Consider the following 22,782-nt stretch of genomic DNA (forward strand, 5'->3'; position numbering starts at 1 on the left):
GAGTATTTTTTTTGGTCAAAATGCCGTTTTCTGACCTGTAACAAGAGAGTAAAAAAAGCAAGAATCTTGTACATTTTTTTTACCTTGTTTTATCTTCCATAGCTCCGTGGCAGAATTGGGTAAATTTACACATTAACTGGAAAGAAAATAAGAACTCTCTGGCAAGTCCCAAAATCGTTCTTAACTAGCAAAAAAGAGTAGCAGAGGGACTGAATTCAAAAAGAGAAGGGTGTTGGTAAGGGACTTAAGCACTGGCTAGCAAATAGTCTGAGAGAAATACTTTGGGTATCGATGCTTGCTAACATCATCCAGGCCACTTGAAATAAAGTCAACATCCTTGCACAGAAATAGTGACAAAACCACTGTGCAATCTTTGCCAAATCACAAAAATAAATTTTGTATTTTAGGCCACAAGAACCCTACAACATGTGTTTAAGAACAACCTGGCAATTTTTCTGTATGGTGTTAAAATGTTTAACCTTTAAAAGATTCTTTTAAATTATTTGTTTCGGTCGAATACTTTACCTTAAATAAAATGCAGACAGGAAGTTCACAATAAATAAAGAAATCTTTTCAAAGAGTCATTTCCTTGTCCCTATTTCAGTCCTTACTTCTTTAAAAGAGCAGTGGGATCAAAACACACAAGTAGAGTAGAATATCTGATGAAGAAAGTGCCTCATAAGATTTTTTCTGACTGATGTGACTTTGAATTTGCAGTGTGGTCTACCCATAAACCTCTTCAAAGGCTAGATATGCCATAGGCACTGAAATCAAGGTAATGAACTGTCCAGTCTCTTGAACTTTTTGCAAGGCCTTGAACACCTACATTGGTTTTTTTTCTGGATGTGATTAAGGCAAGGAAGAAACAGTACAGAAACTTTGTTCTAGGAATTAGAAAGAAGAATAAAGTAGAAAATGTATGACTATTTAATGACAAAAACTAGTTATACAAGTTAGTTGTCTGCTTCAAATCCTGCTGTCAACAAGGAACACTTCTGTAGGGAGGCTTGGACATGAAATCCCTAGGTCCCTTCCTGGAAGTAGTAAGGCACAACCACTCCTTTGCTACCAAGACAAAGCAGGAAAGCAGAAGATCTGAACATCTATGATAAGGGCAGCTAAATCCACCACTTGCTTGTAGCCTTGGGCATCCTAAAGGAAAAGAATCACCTGACACCTGGGTCAGATGGCAGTGGGGCATGAGCCAGCCTCTTTCATCTCATCTATGCATGCAGCATGGGGCTGCCTTTGTCCCTGCAGTCATGTACACATATACATATACATATACATATACATATACATATACATATACATATACACATTGCACAGCAAGGAAACAGCAAGATAACTGCAAAACTACTGGGGGTCTTTTTAGAAAAAGGCCCTCAGAAGGCTGAACAATGGCTTCTCCCTGACCTCAAGGGCAGGGACAGAGCTAATGAAGGGAGCAGAAATATTTGCACAATAGCCATTGTTGAGAGGAAACAATATTTTGTTCCCTAAATGCTTGGCAGCCAAAGTTCATCCCACTCCCAGCCAGGAGCAGGGCCCTGGGAGGCACTGGCTCATCTCCAGCCCTGGGCTTTGGTACCTCCCTGGGGACAGGAATGGATTATGGACCCATGGCTGAGCGAGGATGGGCTATGAGGAGCTGGGGAGCAGCACTGCTGTGGTGCTACAGGGGCAGGGGCTGACAGCCTCGGTGGGCTGATGTGTCATCCTGGGCCATGGGCAGGGCAGGGGAAGTAGGGCGAGGCCACCAGGGACCGTCTCTGGGGATGGCTCTCAGCATCTGGCAGTGGCCCAGGCACTGCAATGATTAACAAAACCAAGGTAGATGCTGGCTATGTTCTCTTTTGTATTTGTTTTTTAACCTCTGTTTTCTACCTTGGTCAAAATGTCTACTTGACAAGAATGGAAACATGAATAGGGCTTTAAAATAAACTGTCTTGTATATATTTTCAAGGAAATGGCATTTTGTTGTACAGGTTTTGTACAAATTGTATTGCAAATATTACAAATTATATTTTTTTCATTTTTAAGAAGTAGTCCTCATAAAAAGAGTCCACCCAGGAGAAGACAAGTTGCCTATCCCCATTTCTCATTTTAGAACTTTCATAAAGTTAACATATGGCTTATTTTCACCACGGTTTGATGGTTACCTTTTAGCATGAATGCTAAAAGGACAATGGAAACATAACAAAAATAGTGCCCAAACAACTACTGCTATTTTAAGAAATATTTGAAATGAAGCTTAACATTGTTGACAGCTGTGAATGAGCCCAGAAAACAAGGCAGATCCAGCAAGCATCACTGGTCAGAGATGAGTAACACCCTCTGATTAAGCATCTAGCAAATAATATCGACTAGCTAAAATGAAAATTTTACTTAACTGAAGACTACAGAATGCCTGGGTTGTAGATAACATCAGTTCTCCTTTAAAATAACTCTCTGGAAATCTGTGTAATTACCTATTTTTACAGTGGTGAAAAAGACTGAGGAAACAACAGCTGGTCCATCTTGCACTTAGGTAAAATACAGGGAAAGCATTCCGCCTGAAACAGCCAACTGCATCATACAGAGGAGAGAATACATATCCCTAGACACTGACTGGACCATGTGGGTTATCCTGAATTGCTGCCAGACCACAGCACTGACCAGCTGCCACAACAGGAGCAGGGTGCTCAGGGTGGCCTATCCTCACCAGCCAGGCTCTCATAGGATTCAGCAAGCCCAGGGATGGTGACCAGGTAAACTCAGAGCTGTGTGGCTGCTCAGCATGGTCACAGGGCCAGGACAGGGCTGAGGTCCAGCCAGGCCAAGTCTGTGGGTCATGGTCAGTGAGGTACCTGTCCAGGTGTAGCCATGCCTAGAGCAATAGGCAGGCAGGCAATAGGCAAGGTCAGGCAGGGAGGGCTTGAGTTCAAATGCAGCTCCAGGGAAAGAGGAGCTCTTTCTGTGCTGGCTCTCTCACAGCAATGTGATCACAGTTTATTCAACCAAACCATAACGAATCTGGCCTGACTATGTGTGGTCAGACCCCAAGGAAGGGGAAGTGGTTACAGAGCCTGTATGATGTACAGCCACAGCTGTCTACACAAACAGGAATTTTGACTATAAGGTACAGTGCTAAGTCAAAGCTTTCCCTCTAGTTAGGGCTCAGTGAGAATATTAGACTTACTTTGGTCAACATCTCCTATCCCCATCCCTGGAAGTGTTCAAGGCCAGGTTGGATGGGACTCTGAGCAACCTGGACTACTGAAAGATGCCCCTGGCCAGCAGGGGCAGCAAAGCTGGAACGAGATGATCTTTAAGGTCCTCTCTAATCCAAATCATTCTATGAGTCTATTAACACCTCCAAGAAAAATAAAGGGAAAAAAAATGCTCAGCAAGAAGTAAAAGTAAACAGATGTGTAGAAAACCTCCTGTATGCAGAATGAATCCAGGAATGGCATTTTTAGTTCAGGAAAAAGAGTATTCTTACACATATAAAGTAGTGCTTGCCAGAAAAAGAGAAGGAAATGAGCAGTCCTGCATGCCCAGGTGGTTGAATAACAGAAAGACGAAAAATCAGATACTAGATGAAAAATGATGTGAAGCATTAAGAGAAATTTTTCATCAGGTGAAGTTATGCCCTGGAACTATGCATACTTCAGATTGGAAATTTTTAGTAGAACTGGATGGCCTCTTGAAAGCTTTTATATCCCTTGGTTCTGTATCTTCCCTAAAAATTTTCTGGTTACATGTTTTCCCCTGGATTTGATCTCCACTGGTTTTGGAGTTTTACCATGTTTCTATAACTTCAAGACTGGAGATTTGATGTCCTTTTTGGCAATTCATGACTGAAATTCCTTCAGAAAACCATATTTTTAGATGCAAATCCCACTGGGATTTGGAAGGAACATTTCATTCTTAATGGAAACATCTTGTACTATAAGCATTTTGACTCCAAATGTGATTTTGAAATAGTTATCCTTGTATGTTGTAATTCAGCACACAACACTAAGGATCAATAGCTGCCTTCATTTGCTGTTTGTCTGACAACACAGAACACGTCCCTTAGGGGCCTATGCTTAAAGCAAACGTTGTTGCTAAGAAACCCATTAATGTGTGTTGTTAATTGACCATGAATGGCCTTCTAGTTCTTGGGAACATTTCTTACCAGCTCTGTTTCTTGTGGTGTACAAATGAGACATCATGTACTGGGAGCTGCTGATGTCACTGACACTGGTTTTTTAAGAAGCACACACAGCAGGGGATGAGAAAGGCCACAATCATCAGATAGGGGAATTGCCTTTATTTGCTTTGATGGTGGTTATTTTATTTGGGTGGCATCACAGAACTCTGTGTGACTGAAAGGAAGCAAGCAAGAAAACAGAAACAGATGGGTTTCTCAGCCATGTGAATGAGATCATGTAAATCATTTACGTTTGCACACATTTTCCCTATTCCTGAAATACTTCTGCTTTTCACAAGCTTCCTCCTAGATTCCAGTTTTGTTATAAGAGCTAATCATACATATAAAACCTATAGTTTTAACACGTGCAGCTCCCTCATTCTCTTGGTCTTTCATCTGCTGAATATTCAACAAGTCCTAGATTTGTCCACCAAATCTTTCTAGGTTGTAAATTGTTACTTAATGCAAAGTTCATCCAAAAAATTGTGTTCTTGATCACAAATCATTGCTTTGGTTTCCAAAAATCTACAGCAGTTACACAAACTAGAAGCAGAGAAGAGAATAGGATTTAAATGAAATGTGACATTAATCATATATTCACCTGTGCCAATGTTATCTCCCACAGACTTTCTGACAGAATACTGCATGTCTGTCTCAGGAGGGTTTAGCCAATGATATGTAAACAAAAATAAGACATTTTTTAAGAATTTACCAACTCATTTTTTTCTTCATGTCCGTATCCCTAACTTGCTTATTCCAATTTAATCTTATGTGCAGGAAAATGCAATGAAAAGGCCTAATAATATAACACAAAATATTTTATGTTAATCTTTTTAGACAGCAAATATTATGTTGAGGAACAGAGGAGAGAATTTATTTCTGAAATTAATAAAAAGAAATAATGTTAATACAACTTACCACAATTTTTTTAGAAAATAATTTCATTTTTTTTGACATTTCTTTAAGTTTACAAATGATCAAGAAATAAATTGATCTAATTAATCTCATAAAAGACTTTTAATCATTCTTTTGTCAGAACTCATAGGCAATTTTTAGGTTGGTTTCATTATAGTCTTGGGAAGATTTGGGTATTTGGGAAATTTGATTCTGAATGTTTATGTGGCTGACTTAAATGCTGACTTATGGAAGCCAAATCAGCATTAAATGGAGAGCAATCGAACCTTAATGCTAAGCAGACAGGATTTTGGAGGGTTATTAAAATCCTATTGGTCACTTATAAAATCACAGAATCATTGGAAGTTGAGAGAGACCTTAAAAACCACTTAGTTCCAACCCCCCGCTATGGGCAGGGACACCATCCACTGGACCAGGTTGCTCAATGCCCCGTCCCAGAAAACTGTTAATTTAAAACAAAGAGGACACATTTTGTAGCATTCTTTAAGTTCTCCTCCACTGTGCAAAGAAAAGCAGTACAAATAAACTCTGTATCTTCAAATAAAAAAGAATAATTGTTCAAGAATTTCTCAAGATGAAGAGCCTTTCTAGCTCTTTCCTGTGGCAAATTTATTGGATGAGTGTGTTTGACAGCCCAGCATGTTCTATTTATCCAAAATCAAAATTTCTGCATTCAGTAACCTCTAAGACAGCAGAGGCAAAATCAGAATCACCTGGATCTCTGTACTCTTCAGTTACTATGTATTTTCAGGGTAAGCTATGAGGAATAGATAGCACTGCTACTGCTGAGTTTTTGCACAGTGCCCTGCTTAGTATTTCAGATATGCAGGGATGCTTTTGTAGATACAGGGAAGTAAAATTATCCATATTACTAATTTTTTTTTTGCCATGCGAAATAAATTTTTCAGAACTGAGCACAAATTTGTCTCCAGAACCAATTGCTTTTGTTTCCACTTCATACAGAAGAGAATTCACACTTTCAAACTTAGCTCCTGGAAATCTCAAAAAGAGAGACTGAACATAGTAGACAATGGTACTGTTGCCATGTAATTTCATGAAGTTCCTTATATTATGTTGTATTAACTCCAGGAAACTACTAAAATCTACTTAGGAGGATTGACTGTAATTTTTCTTCATTGACAAAATTAATTAAACTTGGTCCCAAAGCTAACATTCAGTTTAGAATAGCCACTTACCACAATGAGAAATTTGTTTCACCAGGAACATACACAGAAAGGTTTTGTTAATAAAAGAGAGTCCATCCTTTCCCATGGCCTCTTCCCTTGAAACAGCTCTTACAATAGGTATATCAGTCCAACTACATCATTGTCATGTTTAAGCAAAGATTAAAAGAAAAATTATTTTCATCATCCATCTCTCCTCAAAGATATCTCTGGGTCAACAGTGCAGGAAACTAAAGTTATTAACTAAATGATGAAGGAATTCTGCCAAGAGCCGTACATGACTGCTCCCACAAGATCTCTAAGTAGCACTGATACTTTCTTCAGTAAAATTAATCCCTGTTCATTAATGCAAAACACTGAGAAAAATCTGCAAGGTTTAACTTGTCAGCAGAGCCAGTTCTGGCCACACAGCCTTTACCACATGCCAGGATTGGAACTTTGAGGGTAAGGAAATTCAGCTTCTTAAAAAGGTTTTTGCATTCCTCCCAGTTGCTGTTTCCTGGATATTTTTTGGGAGCTGTAGAGGTATAGACAGTTGCACACACATACAGCTACAGTCTGGATAGTGGTTGTGCATTCAAAGAGAAGCTGAGAAAAAGACTTCCTTCATCAGGAAACAAAAATATTCAGTCAATGTGGTTGGCCAGCAAGATGCAATATGAAAGGTCCATACCATGTTTCTGGATTTCCTTCGTTCCCTCTGAGGGCTGCTTGCTAATTATGAATCTTCCCTTCCCTTCCCTTCCCTTCCCTTCCCTTCCCTTCCCTTCCCTTCCCTTCCCTTCCCTTCCCTTCCCTTCCCTTCCCTTCCCTTCCCTTCCATCTGGTGCCTATTAAAATTAACTCTGACACTTAAAATGAAGCTGTACCTAAGTGGACATAATGAAGAGATGTACTAAAGATATTTCTTTGCAATGAAAACTTTAATTTCTTCTGGACCTGGCAATATCTGTAAGTCAGCGAGGAGACCTTAACTGCTTGAGTCCACCATGAGCATTCAAGTACAGCTGTGAGGAACTGATAAAAAGAAAAAGATTGAATGAGTGTCGTTGCAATGTTAAAAAATATAAAAAATAATATAACAGCTGCTGCAAGTAACTTTGCTCTTTTTCCCTTTAGGGAAGCAAAACTTAAAATAGTATAAGTGAGACAGTCAAAAGTGAGAATCCACTGACACTTGGGTTTCCGATTTGATTTTTGACCTGCATTGGCTTAGCAGATTCTATTGACTTCACCAAACACATTTGATGGTAACATTTTCAAGGACATCTAAATAAGTTAACTTCCAAGTCTTAACTTAAAACTTTCAATAGTCTATTGGAATCCTAAATATTGTTTTAAGTCAATTACACCTAAACTTCCGAGGTTTGACCCTATAAAGGGGATTTATATGCTACAGTAAAAGCTGAAATAAAGTTATGTACAAGTGACTGAGGTACATTGCTGTTGAGATTGAAAAATAACTACATGTTAAAAGAAGCAGCTCCTTCACCAGGCATAGTTAGTGCTGCACCCACAGCTCAGCACTGCAATGGTTATACGGAACCTTCACCAGGCTACCAAGCTGGAGAAAAATGTCCATTTAGGAAAGATCATTGAGATCCACCTGTGGTAACAGTTTGTTTTCTAAGGGTCTGCCACAACAAAGCAGGAATTCAGTATAAGCCTGGGTAGGACAGACCAAGCTGAGCCTTTCTCTGCAATAGAATTGTGAGATGCCAGAAGTGAAGAGACCAGCAGAGGATTCAGTCCCACTCTCTTCACTGCTCCCTGTCTCACTTTAGTGACCACACACGGGTATGGAACAATGTCTGATGTCTTACTTAGTCATCAAAAAAATTTTAGGAAGGGGGTGGATGTTAGCAAAACAGCATATGTGATCTTATTTTGCTTGAAAAGGTCCAGTGATTGAGGACCATGCCAAAGAGTCAAAACTTGTAGCAATTAATGTCTGTGCCATTTTTCATTGACATTTCTTCTCCCTGTGGTGTTTAGTCTAAGATGGCCAAATCAGTGTTCTATACATCAAGGCTGGAAAACTGGCTATTTACTGTGTGTTTTACTAATTTTTCCTTTTTCCTTTTGCTAGTACCAGAGTTTTTATGCCACTGGTAATTTTCCTCCAATTGTTTTCTTCACAGCTACTATGTAGGTTCCTGTGGGGCTGAGGCCTTCGTACAACCAAGACTCCCACTGACATTTCCACTTCAATCTTCCATTCTCATCTCCTTTGCCTCACTGTCTGACACACTGCAAGCTCTTACTTTCCATCTGTACCTTAACAGCATCACTGACAGTCAAACATGTAACAGCACTGCTGTGACTGCATCAATCAAGTACACACAGAGCCCGTGCTGGTGTGTGACTTGAATGAAAGAGTAAAACTTGTTCGTAACTCAGCTAATCCACTTTTACTTTGGGGAAGGAGTCCTTAATTAAAAATGCACTGACCTACTTCTTCCATGGCTAGAATTTAACTGTTGACAGCATGTAGTTATATTCTGCTCCATTCAAGAAAGTTTATATGTGCAGGTTATAATATGCTCTACCATGCAGGGATCTCCTGAAGCATCCTTTTGCACCTACATCAGCCCTCATACTAGGCTTTCCTCCTTGTAGAACCAACATTGTGAGGCAAATATGTGAGGCATATGGCTGATTCTGTCCTGTCACCCAGCTGGATGACCCTAACCTGGACCAGGAAAGAGTAATAGCAATCCTGGTACTATGGATGTAGTCCAAGCAGTGTGATCCATAAAGGCCCACTAAGCATGGTTAATGAGAAATTTTTATTTCCACTACACAATCCATCATCTTTAATTATTCCTCTTTTCTGTTTGAGAATCCCATCTCAGAAAATGGACTTTGGCATTTTGGGGGATAATGGTGTTGAAATAAGTACATAAATAAAAAAGAATATATAAACAGTTTTTTCCCAGCTCCTAGATTTCTATTTAGGGTTTTTTTGCTACATAATGTTTCCAATGGGTATAGCTAGCACATGACAAAATTTGTCAGAGTAAGGTAACTATTGCTGGATGAGTCTTTTACCCTTGTTCTATTATTTCTCTTTTCTTAATCGTGAGAAATGGAGAAAAACAGGGCTGAAATTAAATTTACAAAACTATAAACTATAAACTTTTGAATCCAGTAATAAGACAGGAGTCAGGCCCCACTGTTAGTTACATCAACAAAAAGCAATGAATTTTTCATTAGCCACGAGGCTAAATAATTCACTAGGAGGAAAGGGAACCAGGAGAACAACTTCAGCTCAGCTGAAACTTCACCCTCACAGCACAAATCTTCCTTTCTCCTGTGCTCACACTCCAGGAAAAGAGCCTTATCCTCAGATAGCTTGGCACATAGAATGGAGTATGCTCTTCCCTTCTGCTGAAACCCTTCAGCTATGTGGAAAACGTGTAACTCTTCAGGGGACTGAGACTGAAACCCAGGTGGTCTCTGTCCCCAGTGTCCCCTGCCCAAAGCAGCCAGCTGAAGATGTGCCATAATACAAGTGGGTGGTCCTGGGTATGTTCAAGTCTTTTGAACAGAGTGGAAAGGCTGCAATCAGAGGGTGAGAGGAAGTGGAAAACTGCCCCAGGGTGTTGAGCCTGTTCACCTAAGAAGTCAGCAGTGAGGATCTGAGACACTTGGCAAGGATCTGCAGGACTCTGAGGATATTGGAAAAGCATCCTCAAGTCAAACAGCAAAATCCAGATTAAATGGTTTAGAAAAAGAAACACTAACCAGACATTAGATTAGTAAAATAATATATGTTTTGACAAAAAAACCCAAACAAAACAAACCAACCCTACATGCTAAGAAAAAGATTTCACTGTAAATCTGTGGGGAAGTATCTCAGTAATACTTTGCCTTCATTTAAGTCAGCAGTGAAATACTTGTCCTACCACAGGGGGCTTCATGGAAGTGAGGAAAATTAGCTGAGACTTCTATTTCACAAGACTTTTAGGAGACACTCAAATCTCATTCTAAGGAACTTGCAAATGTGTCTCAAAGTAAAACCTTTTGCAAGCATTTGTTGGACAGCCACTGTGATAATTGAGGCAGTGCTGTGACTCATATATCAGGAATTACACTCTTTTTCCCACTCCAGATGCAGCTATTTTACCTTACAGACTTATAGAAGGTTATTTGTTTAGAACCTTTACTAGGGTCCACAAGGAGTTAATATTAAATTCATATTCATTGAAAAGAATGTTGTCATACAGATTTTTTCAAAATTCTTGCTTTCTGGGCATGCATTTGTCAACCAGAAACTGGCAAAAATACAAAAAATTATAATGGAAACTAATTTCCCTGAAGGAAAAATTAAATCTTTCTCCTCCCTTTTGTCTCCCCATTTGCTCCTTCCTCTTACTTCATGGGCTTCAGTACCAAAGCTGTTATTTTGTCTGGATTGTCAGGTTTTGACATCCTAATCTCCAGCTTCGAGGAGACTTGCATTTTAGTAACTTAGCATCTGAATACTAAACATCTCTTGGTTCACAACCCTCCTGCAGCTGAGCCCCAGTTTTCATCAGTGGTCCAGTTTGCATATCTTAGCCCCTCTCCTGCTCTCCATGGTGCAGATAAGTAGCTCAACAACCTTCCCCAAAGTCATTCTCTTCTTTTTAATTTGACAGTCAGGATTTCATCATCTGCAAAATTTACCTGTAACAGAAAACCCAGGCAGTCACCAAAAAAAAAAAAAATTGCTATAAATTGTACAGTGTATCTCTGCCAAATTTTGCACCACTGATACCAAGAGAATTGCTGATTTCCATCAGAGCAAAAGCTGGTGTGCTTGCACACACTGCGCTGCCCAGACCTGAAAGTCTCCTTTTCCAACAGGGAACACATAGAATCAAAGCCAGAAATTTTTACTCTGGATGATAACAGTCAAACTTACAGGTGACATTCTGTTATAATGGTTGAAATGAACCTGGGAATCTCCAGGAGCAGGGAGGTTGGGAACAGCGTAGCTGTATGTATGAAAGGAGGCAGGCAGCCATGGTTTTGCAACTACTTGAATGGAAATGCTCATAGGAGAAGAACAAAGAACACGCTCAGAACAGAGAAGCAAGCAACTGCTTGTATTTGGCTAAATGCAGAGATCAGTTACTAATTACTGAGCTTGTTTGGTGGGTATTGCCTATACAGGGACTGTACACCAGTTGCTCTGCTGTGAAAGACTGGAGTTTTCATTCAGGACTTGAAGAAGAGGGACACCTTGAGAGGCTGTTGTACTTGTTTCTCTAAGGAAGTCTCTTTTAACAGCTCTTGCATGGTCTTCCACGTTAGATGTGCCAAATAGTGCCAGAATAATGCCAGGCAAGACATTGATAAGTCTTTTCCTTTGAAAATTACAATTTCGTAGTACTGATCTTCTTTGCTATAATGTTCCTGTATTTCCACAGACACACATATATATGTGTATATTTATTCCATTAGTGATCTTACACCTTTTTTCCCAGAAAAGGCTGTTACCAGTTAAAGTATTGGTAAGGTGTTGAAGTAGCTACTGGCTGTGCATTTATGTCCATTATAGAGATACCTGGAGGATCAGGCAGGCCCTACTGTCATTTTTCTTTCAAAATCAATTGCTTTCACAAAAGAAATGGAAAAATAGGAAAATGTGAAAAAATGTAACTTCAGCGTTAAAGCACTGGCACTTAATGGTGCTTTACTGAAAGAAATTCTGCTTACAAATTATTCAGCCCAAGAGAATGTGGCAACTGTACAGAAACACCAGAAGTGTTCTGTGCCTGGGTCCTCACTATCCCAATGCTCATGAGTCCTCCAAACCAGAGTCTTCCAATATAGCAAAACCTGTTGTCAACCACTTTCAGTGGCTTTTGTAGATTATTTTTTAGATGACAAGGTCACAGTGATAACAGACCAGGCTTGCTGGAAGGGGTCATTCAAGATGACATCAGGCATATCTGGATATCTGGGGAGAAATACTTCCTAGAGTCCTTAGGAATGTGGGTAATGCTTGGTTGTACTAAATTGCTCCCTGGCAAACAGAGAAGCATAGGGCAGAAAAATTAGACTTACGTTCCTCCAGTATGCCCTTGCATACTTGCACTTCCAGGATCTGCAGCTCAATCTCTTTCTCTCTGTGGTCGATGCCAGATGCAGGGTTAGTGAGCTTGGAAATCTAATTATTTTTTTGGTGCTTTTTGGTATTTTTTAAAGGACCTCATGCACTATGAAGCTAAGAGTTTTATTTTGAAATAGCTCACAAAAACACTGTAAGAATGGCAGTATAGACTGAAATGTTTACTTGCAGACCTTTCTGATGCCACAATGAAAAACTGTGAACATAATTCCCCATGATTTGAAGTAGTTCAGCCTTGAAACCATTTATTGATTTATTAATGAAAGATCATTGACTCAAAATCCATGAAGCATTTATGCAGAATCAATTGGTAACATAAGAGAAAAACAAAAACTCTAGACAGTTACAAAATATTAATGTAACCTACAAGTTTCTAAAATTGCCCTTCTACAGCTGATCCCAAGAAGTTCTCATCTCAGATATGCTTGCACACAAGAGATGTGGCTGCTCTGGCTATGTGTCACCCTCACTGCTCCCTGCACAGTGGGGAAGCCCCCCCCAGTTCCGCCAGTACATCCTGGAGTGTGGGTCCCCCTGCATGGTCACCCCCTCTGGGTGCTCACTGTATCCCATCCCTTGTGCCCAGGGAATCTGCCTGGGCAGGGGCTGTGGAGCCACGGGGCCACACTGGTGTTCTGCTCCATGCCCTCTCTCCTAAGATACAAATACTTTATACTTCTTTTTTCTGCTAATTTTCAAGCAAATTTCAAAAGTGTCTGTGCAAGTCCCTGCTGTCATTGAATCCAAAAGTCATTTTCCTCTCCAGCACTACTCCCTCTGCACAGTGGGGATGTTAGACCCACACACTGCATGCACACCTGCATCATTTACTGTCCCATTCCTGTCTTACCTGCTGAGGTTGTCCAGACCATTTGGCGTGGGAAACGGGGCCTATGTGAGCAGGATCATGGCTGATGGCATAACTTACCTTTTCCTTCTGAACAATACAGATGTTTGAAGATTCAATGATTATGCAATAATAAATGCCGGCAATGTGCTATTTTCACTGATATCTATTGTTTTACAGTTTGCCTAGAACTAAACTGAATAATTCATGCTTGAATAGCTGTGTTGCTGCCTCCTGAATTATTTCAGAGACATTTTGGAAATATATAAAAGCCTTCTTGCACAGATAGAGAATTTGGATTTTAAATGTTAACATTTGAATAAATCAGTCAAAAGTTGGGGGGTTTTATTCTGAACAGAAAACCAGCCCACACTTTTACCTGAATCAAAACATGCAGCTGAAAATGTTACCTCCAAATTGAAACTGAAAACTGAATATCCTTTGGTTTCAGTAGCTGAGAGGACTTTTGCTATGACTTACAATAGTTTTCATTTCCCACTGAGAATGCATTAGTACTGGCTTGTTTTGACCCACTGCTGTATTTAGTTAGTTTAGTTTCAAAGCAAAGCAGCCTCTTCTGTGTTTTTTTTTCCCGCCATCCCCATTATCACCGAGGGCAGGGGACTGCCTGGAGCCTTGCAGCCAGCACCAATTAGAGCCAGACACGCTGCGTGGGGCTCACCTGAGCAGATGTCCAGATTTACACTGTAGATTTTCATGTCTGGGCTTACCATCCAGAGAGAGGCAGGCTTTTCTGTGTGTGATTTAATCTGTTTTAACATGGATGTTTAAAATTAGTCAGAGCAGCCGAGTTGCAGTAAGTCCAGGCTGAGCCTGGGAAGGCACAGGCACGTGTGGGCATTGACACAGCCAGCTTTGAGCAGTGAGGAGAGGTGACTCCAACCCACAGTGTCAACCCACTGCAGTTCACATAAATTAGCACCAGGCTGGGAAAATGAACGCAGGATTTAACAGATAGCAAGAAGTCTCAGCGTTGCTCCAGAGGTGAGCAAGGTCAATTGGAACACCAGAGGAATGTAAGCAATGTTCAGATTAATCCACCCACTGCTGTCCCTTGATACCACATAAATAAGTCACAGATATCTCAGTGACTTTGATGGGAAAGATGCGTGTGTTCTCCTAGCACTAAATTTACTACTGTGCATTTCTTTATCTTTGTCTTTTAGAGGATGTGTGTTTTATACCTATCACTAGGTTAAACATTGAAAGAGTCTTCAACTTTAAAACAGAGCCAGTTATTTTTGCTACCTACCTAGGGATGTGGAGCTTGTAAATTACTAGGCTCTTGTTTCATAGTAGGAAGGCACTGGAGCACAGAAAATATCTAAATATGAATCAGAGAGAAAATTCAATGTCCCTTTGTAAGGTGTGGCAAGAAATTATATAGACTTCATCAGAAGCTTCAGTTCAGAGACGAATACAAAAATTATGTATAGCCAGGAGTTCATATCATTTTCTAAAAGACAAAGATTACATTTCATGTCCAAAACATATTGGAAACAACAAAAGGTAGCTCTTCAGACCTTCTTTCCAAGGGTAAAAGTAAATTCACTACTTCACTAGAGCTTGGTAGCTACTCAATACTGAATACATGACCTGATGACATTTGGTAGGAATAGAGGACAGTTCCAGCTGCTAAATATCACATACTCATATTTTCATGCTTCATCAGAAAACAAGTATATTATCACTGCCAATGCAATCCGTGGATGTTGTAGACTGTTGAGAGAATAAGTATAATTTTTCATATGTTTATTATTTATATATATATATATTATATACTGTATGAAGTAAATGTTCTCAGAAAACTACAGGGAGAGTAAAGGCAGTATCAGTGTGTAATGTTGTGAGTGAAGAACTGATGTGATCATCATACTGATACATAAAGAGAAATGAAGAAGAACATAGAAACAGTCTTCTTGGCATTTAATGTAAGACCAAAAAAAAAATCTCCTCTTCTGGTGTCAAATACCAGGAAATAAAGAATGCCAATCACAAAATATGCAAGAGGCTAAAAAAGAGGCCTCTTAGGGCGAGATATTAGGAAAAAAAGAGTACAAAGTAATAACATAGAAAAAGAAGGGGATCAAAAGACAACTTGATTGTCATATTTAAGACCTGCCCTAGGAAGAAAAATGTTATCTATTAAAATATTGCTTAATCTAATAAGGAATAGAAAATACTAGTATCCAAAAGCTGGTATCAGACATATTTAAGTAAGAAGTCATATGCAAACTTTTAATAGAAACATAAAATTACCAAAAAAAATTGACTTGAAGATCAAGCTCGTTCTCTTTGGAAGAAATAGTTTAGTTGAGTACTGTTTCTAGTACTACAATATTTTACAGACACAGACTGTAATATTTAATTTGGGGACACAGGAATGGGATATGCCTTGTCTCCGAGACAGAGTGAGTATAGTGGCACTTCCAGACTCTAAAATGTCTGAAGCTACTGGGAGAACAAAGCCAAATTATATTAATCTACGGTTTTCAGCTTCTCTTGGGATAGCTGAGGGGAGAAAATAAGATTTTTTGAGTAGAAAAATGTCACTCTTTGCAAAGAATTACTGCAGTCCACCTATACATCTGCAAGAGATAAAGAAGCAGGAAAATGATGTGTATACAGACTGCAGATGATGACATCCAGCAGGAAAATGCTTCATGTCTAAAAATTTTGCTCTTGAATTTAAACTTTGATGGTGTATTATGCAAAGGAATATTAAGAAGACAATGATCATTTAGAAAGATTAAGATATTCATGGTAATGGCTTTGCAAGCTATAATTTCAGGAACAAAAAAGGCCCCAGGTTTTCTATGTCGCATCTTTTTTTTGAGCCATATTGAAATGTAAAATTAAAGGACCCCCTCATTTTTTTAGATTGTTCTGCTCTTCAATATAAAATTATCGTTCTTTTTTTGGGAATGAGAACACCCTCTGTTTTATCAGTCTGCTTTTGTGGATGCCATTCAGAACTTATCAATGTAATAATAACTGTGTTCCTTCTCATTTGCCTTATCTCTCTCTACATAGCCCTTTCTTTGTTAGGTCCATTTGCCACTTTGCATCTTATTTGGGTCTTTAAGATGCTGGCTGAGAAAGGCCTAAAACTGAAAGTCATACCTTGGTAAATATGCTTGGTTTTGTGGAAGTGCAAAAATAACTGCACATAAAGAAAATTAGGTAAAGCAAAGTGAAAAAAAAATTAGGAATTAATGCTAGAAGCACAGAAGCACTGAAACTAGTTTTCATTGCAAACTGCTTGTTCACTTGCAATCTGAGGTGTCATAGAAGGGAATGCACACTAAAAGTAGACTAAAGGACACAAGAGCTTACTCTATCCAGTATTGTTCTCAGGGGCAGGATGTGCTCCAGATCTTTTAATTTTTATGCCCTCTTTTCATAGCATCAAAGAATAATTTAGGTTGGAGGGAAACCTTGGTGGTCCTCTACTACAATACCAAAGAGGATCGGGCCATATTGCTTATGTTGTGTCCGGCTGCAGTTTAAATGTCACCAGGGATGGAAATTCAAAATCCTCTTGGGGAAATTTTGTCTCTTCACCTTCCTAGTAAATCAGTTTCATAAAACAGTCTCTTTCCACAATGAACAGGTTCCTCAGTCTCTCCTCATTTGTTGTGTGCTTCAGCCTCTGACCATCCTGATGGCCTCCTCTGCATTAGCCCCAGTATGAAAGAATCTTTCTTGCCCAGTGGAGCCCCAAACTGCACAAAGTCCTCCAGAAGTGGTCTCACAGGTACTGAAGAGAAGGGAAGGATCCCTGGCCTCCCTTGTATGGCCAACACAGCCCAGTCTGTGGCTGGCCTTCGTGGGGCACACCTGGCAGCCCAGCATGGCCAAGGCTCCCAACACTGCGCTCCTGTGGCACCAGCCTCAGTGCAAGGGGAATAAAGAGCTCTCAGAGAGTGCCCAGAGTGCAACAAAGATGGTGAAAGGCCTCAAGGCAAAGACTTTGGAGAAGCAGCTGAGGTCACTTGGTTTGTTAAACTTAGAAAAGAAGGCTGAGAGGTGACTTCATCACAGTCTACAGCTTCCCCAAGGTGGTCAGTGGAGGGCAGGTGCTGATCTCCTCTCTCTAGTGGATGATGAGAGGACACATGGAAATGGTGTGAAGCTGCATGGGCATGTTCAAACAGGATGTTAGGAAAAGGTTCTCAAACAGCATAGTTGGTCACTGGAACTGGCTCTCAAGGGAAGAGGTCACAGCACCAGGACTGTCAGAGCTCCAGGATCACATGGGCCTTAGTCATATAATTTTAGTTTTAGGGGGCCCTGCAAGGAGCAAAGAGTTGGACTAATTTTTTTAGAGTGTTGTTTTGTTTTGATTTCAAAAGTGTTTGTCTGTTCTTGGTTATTACAGTTTGGTTTTCTGTATTCACTGAAGTTATTTCTTGCAAATCCATCTTCCAAAACTTTGAGAAAAGCAAGGAATGGTCAGGGACATTCATTCCACATTAAAGAAGGTGACATTTTGAGGACATGTGTGAAAAAATCCAAAAATCTGAAGATTCAACATTAAAAGCACAAGATGTTTTACATATGAAATATTTTAAAAATCAAATGAAAAAAAAAACTGGAGATAACTGTAGACTACTTTTCCTTCTTTTTTTAATCTAAAAAAAATATCAGTTGCAAAATTTCTGGCAGCCATGGGAGAGCAAGAAAAAGCTTCTTTTATGTCCTCAGAGACCAGCCCATTCTTTTCACTTCTCTTAGCAGCATATAAACTTACTGGTGCTTTAACATCAAGGTACATAAAGGCAAATACCTTCCCGAGTAAAACCCTTTCATTATTTTTCTCTGTAAAGTGATTCATGTTCCCTTATAAAACATGACTGTAGAACTTTGGTTCTTTCAAAACTTTTTTATAGACTTAACTCCTAGGCATGGAGACTGGCTTAGGGAGATTCATAACTAGCACTAGCATGTTTGTCAGCATGATTTGTCACTGCATCAGGTGAAAACTTTGAAGTTAATTGGTTCATATTTAAGCCATGCTTTGAAAATGCAAAGCTCAATGCAGCTTTTTTCCATAATGAGGTCAATTTCTTACACTGACTGATAAGCAGTCAGTATAAAATGATGGGCTCTTAAATCTCTGGGAATTGTACTTAATGAGAATGACTTTGATTCTCATTATATTGATTTCAGTGGGAAAACTTCCATTCATTTTAATGGGTACAAGACCAACCCTTGCTGAGGATTTGGAGTCAGTCCAGTAAAGATCATAAGTATATGAAAGGGAGCTACAACTGCACATTGCCTTCACTGCCTGGGCTCCTGTTGTTAGACTGGGCTGTCAGCAAACAGTCCTGCCTGAGTTCATGGGATGAGCTCAGTATTTGAGACTGCAAAACATCTGGAGACCCTCTGAGCACATATACTTGCCTAAGCTTCACATTTTGGACCCTAGATAAGGAGTATTAAACTCTGTTCATACAGAGTCCAGAACCTGAATTTCTTCCCAAGAGCCGGATGATACAAGAAGTTTTTTAATGAACTGAGTAAGACACACTGCTTCAAATGGCAGGGGCTGCATATCCCCCTTCTTACCACAGCCTAGTAGTTACAGCAATTAATTATGAATCAGAAAACCCAAGTTCAATGCCTTGCTCAAGCATGTTCTGGCCACTGGGCCCCAGGCTAAATTATACAATGAGATTTCTCAAATATTCCATGAATTATTTGTAAGTAGGAAGGGGATAGTGCAAAATTAACAAAAGAAGGTTGGCAAAATAAAACATAAATCATTATAAGACAGCCTTTATTAATGGTGTTTTTCTGATCCCCAACATTTTAAAATAAAACCTGTATTTTAGTTAAGAAGATAAGATTAATAGGACAAAACAATATGTACTTAAAAGTTGTCATTTCCCAGTATTACGATAATGACAGAAGTACAAAATTGCAAGACAAAAAGTGCACTCTAATGATGCTTTTCTTTCTCTAATTCTTCTGCTAGTTGTGAGATCTATTTTGAAGCAAGTCACTACTCTGAAGCACTCTGACACTTTGGGAAGGATTCCAAGATCCAGTCCTAGATCTTTAATGCCACTTAAGTGCCATGGAATAAACCCCTTGTCCTCCAGCTGCCATTCTAAAGGCAAAGCATCTCTTGTGTGTTAGATTTCCCAGTCCTGCAGAGATGCCACAGCCACAGCAGGGTGTCTAAGTGGCCTGCTGGAGGCCAGGCATGGCAAGGCAGGTAGAAAGTGAAATCCCACTCTCCAATGCTGCCAGGTTATCTGAACTTCCTCAAAGCTCAGTCAGGAACAGCAGCTGTGGCTGTGTAGGAAGACATCAAAGCTGTGTTGCTGCATCTCCTTCTAAGCTCCTGAGCTTTCCCAAGGACAAGAGAATGTACAGCACAGCACTGTGCACAGCAGTCAGCTCAAGTCCCAAATCCAATGTGGCTGCATTTGCATGTCACCATGCTTCTGAGCCAGCTAGCAGGGCATCATCAAGCCACAGGTATCCAGATGGATTTTCCTATGCTTCCCTCAAATCTTCTATCATCTTTCACATAACCTGTGACATAGCTGCAAATAGGACTACTTACAATGCTTGCAGTTACTGTAAAATCACTGCTTTGAAGTGCATTCTAGTGCATTATTTCTATCAAAATAATTTGCTGCTCAGATTACCAATTCGTTTCAAGCAGACAAAGAAAAACCAATCAAACCAACAAAAAAAGTAAAGAGAATATGCAAATTGTACGAGATTCAATGAACCTTCTGCTTTAAATGAAATGTCCAAACAAGCTTTGAGAAAGCTTGGTTGGGATGCAGGTCTGAATTATCTTTCCCCTACTCAATGCCTAGCCTGCATTTCTCTGAAGATTGAATTCCTTATTATGGTTTTCCTTCTCTTATGTAATTGCACTGATCTGGAACATCTGTCTTTTTCAAGAGAGAATGGTTTTAAGTGAACATAGATTTTCAGCAGAAGGTATCTGGGATGGGTAGGAACATTATCTATTCACAAGATATGATTTTTCTTTCCCCAGGTGATTGTAATTAGTAAATATAGCTGTGTCAGCATTTATTTAAAATGCTAATTCACATTTGCTGATATATGTCCAGTTGTAATTGTTTTTCCCACTGGTAGGTGTCAAGAGTTTTCTATTTTTATGCAATGAGAATATATGGAGAGAGATTTTCTGTTTTACTCTAAGCACCCATAATAACTGACTCAAAAGAAGTTTAAATACTTGTTTATATTTTGGTTAGAATCCTCCAGAGAAAATCGTGGCCTGTAATTGTTCTCATCATCCCGAGACTCTGTCTTTGCTAGAGCCTGGATCATTCAACAGTGGAGCCCCCTAATTTCAGTGCTTGTGAGTAACTCAATAATTCACCCCATGGTGGTATGCCATTTGAATTTGGCTTTTTGATTGTCCATGACACCATTTGAATAAGTTACTAGGAATCAGTTTTAAAGAGTATTTATTTAGTTCCATCTTCTTTTTTTATTGGTATGAAACACAAGGAAAAGTTCTTTCTGATATATGTCCATTATTTTCAAATATGGAACCTCTGAGTATAAACACTGAAGAAATGTGACTAAATCTTGGACAGAATGGACAGAATCTTTAAATAACCCTCTTTAAGGAGACAAGGGGGAAGACAAGTTTTTTGGTAATGAAGTCTCACTCTTGCAAAAGTGTGGACACACACATTTAGAGAGCTAGGAAATTACAGCTTGGCAATTCCTTTCAGGCCTGGATTTCTCCTGTCTCTCAGGTCCATTCCCAGGCTGACAAGCTGACTACAGCTTCAGTTAAGGGAGGCAGTCTCCCAGAGTGATAACTTGGTGAAAAACAGAAAGGAAGTCATAATAAAGATTAAGACCTGGTGTCTTTCCCATGGGACATCCGGACGTGCTGTCCCAGGGATGTTTGTCCCAATTGTCCAATGAGCTACTGTCCTGTCCTAGCTGCACATAACACACTTTAAATACGGGATGTCCATACAATAAAGTTGGCCTTTTTTCCCTAAAGAGGTCCGTGTGTGCTGCTGTCTTTTCTCTCTCTTTGCAGCTCAGTAACCACACAAATGTATGTGTTTTTGCCTTTATGTCATACAGGTTATATGCTGTGAAGGTCCCGTACTTGGTTTGGTCACATTCAGTTGTAGATCACAGCAATCATTCTTCATCCAAATAGCAGTCTGATGATCTTTTCAAGACCTAGGGTTGGTGGTGCTTAATTTTCTCATTAATCCAATAGTCAAGCTGACTCAGACTGAAAAAGCTGTAAGTCAAGCACTAGGAAATCTGACAAATATGGGATAGATGACTTATCACTGAGGGAATTTTTTTCTTCCTTAATCACCTACAGTTAAAAATGAAAACACAAAGGTACACCTGTAGTGCCAGTAAACGAGAACAGTTGCAGTACAAATTATGAAGAATAGCGTGTTGCCAAAAATTCATGCAGAGAAATGAATCTCTTCCTGATGGGCATCATTTTCCAAATGGGCTCTTGCACTCTGTTGTGGCTTGAATTATGGGTTTCATGCAGACAAAATCTGCAGTTCAAGTGCACAGGCTGGTGAACAATAGCTGCTTGTCTAGAAAAATGAAAACAAGTGATAGCCTAGCAAATGAGTATGGTAAATTTAAATTAACAGAGAGGTTGTCTGTTTTAATATCTGAGTGAAGGGCACATTGTTTTCCAAAATATCTCCGTGAAAGAGACAATTCCAACAGAATTAAGTTTTTGACTTGTATGATCTGTAAATGTAACTTTGATAAATCAAGGAATCAAATCCTGCTTGTTGTTGATATATTATCTGCAAGGAAACTCCCTTAAATGTCTTATTATTCACAGAACTTGTAAACTAATGTCTAGTCCCTTGTTCCTCTGTACACTGTTCAAACTGTTGCAATTGTTAGCTAGGGCCAGATGCTCTATTTCCATGTAGGAGAAAGTAAATCAGCCATTTGGAAGAAAACTAACTGGAAATTTATTTTCTACAAATTAGACCTTACTGACAATTTTCAGTCTTTTCTGAAGAAAACACACTTCTTGCAATGCTTAAATAAACAGTTTTCTGTGCTGTGGTCTCATGTCTGCTGCAATGGGCAATTATCTGTTATGCCTGTCTGTATTATGTGTATATGGGATTTCCAGATCTGCCAGGATCACACTGGTGTTGCTCAAAGCTGGTCCCTCATGCAGCTCTTCCCTGTAATCTGCAACACAGCAAACCTTGCTCTGCATCCTTGCATATGGCTTTGGGGTTTTTTTTTCCCTGGCTTATTAGTCCTGGAATGATTCAGTGGAAAGGCCTATAAAAATGATTAATGAAGCATTTTCTGTACTGTTAGAAAAGATAGTCTACCTTTACTTTTCATCACCATAGCCTCTTAAATACTTCACAGTCTTTTTCCTCATCTTCATAATTTCCCTTGAACAGGGAGATGTACCATCAAATTCACCTTACACCTAAGGAATGGAGGCTAGTAAAAATAGACTCTGGCAACAGGTGGATGT

At 39.5% G+C, this 22,782-nt stretch overlaps 1 long non-coding RNA gene across 1 annotated transcript in view; it reads right to left on the minus strand.

Moving 5' to 3' along the window:
- Positions 1-13,332, minus strand: part of LOC148224882 (uncharacterized) — a 66,205-nt gene extending 52,873 nt beyond the window's left edge. The window contains exon 1 of the long non-coding RNA XR_015801612.1: positions 13,248-13,332. This is a non-coding gene — a long non-coding RNA (uncharacterized LOC148224882). The remainder of the gene's footprint in view (positions 1-13,247) is intronic.
- Between the last annotated feature and the right edge of the window lie 9,450 nt (positions 13,333-22,782).

Source organism: Sturnus vulgaris, chromosome 2 (genome assembly GCF_052056855.1).
Source record: "Sturnus vulgaris isolate bStuVul1 chromosome 2, bStuVul1.hap1, whole genome shotgun sequence".
In the NCBI taxonomy this organism is placed as follows: Eukaryota; Metazoa; Chordata; class Aves; order Passeriformes; family Sturnidae; genus Sturnus; species Sturnus vulgaris.